Source organism: Octopus bimaculoides, chromosome 5 (assembly GCF_001194135.2).
Source record: "Octopus bimaculoides isolate UCB-OBI-ISO-001 chromosome 5, ASM119413v2, whole genome shotgun sequence".
Taxonomy (NCBI): Eukaryota; Metazoa; Mollusca; class Cephalopoda; order Octopoda; family Octopodidae; genus Octopus; species Octopus bimaculoides.
Window position 1 is genome coordinate 45,063,338 of NC_068985.1, and position 477 is coordinate 45,063,814.

Here is a 477-nt window from a genome sequence, read left to right on the forward strand (position 1 = left end):
GAAAGGCTTGATGGTTAGAGATGATCTGGTGCTACAAACAACAGCAGCAAAAACAAGAACAATAACTGATTTCATAATTGCATAATAATTACGATAAGAAGACCAATTATGGTAGCAAGAGCAGTAATAATAATTATACTGGACACTTTTCTCAAAAATTCACACACACAAACACACACACACACACACACACACACACACACACACACACCACATACACACACACACATGTATTATATATGTAAAATTTATATGATAAATATAGAAGTTTGATAATAAGGCGCAGGAATGGCTGTTGTGGTAAGTAGCTTGTTTACCAACCACATGGTCTCGGGTTCAGTCCCACTGCGTGGCACCTGCGGCAAGTGTCTTCTACTATAGCCTCGAGTCGATTAAAGCCTTGTGAGACTGAAAGAAGGGATCTTTTTTAAAACGGGGGCCACATTTTTCATTAATGTTTTACGTAGTGTTTTTGGT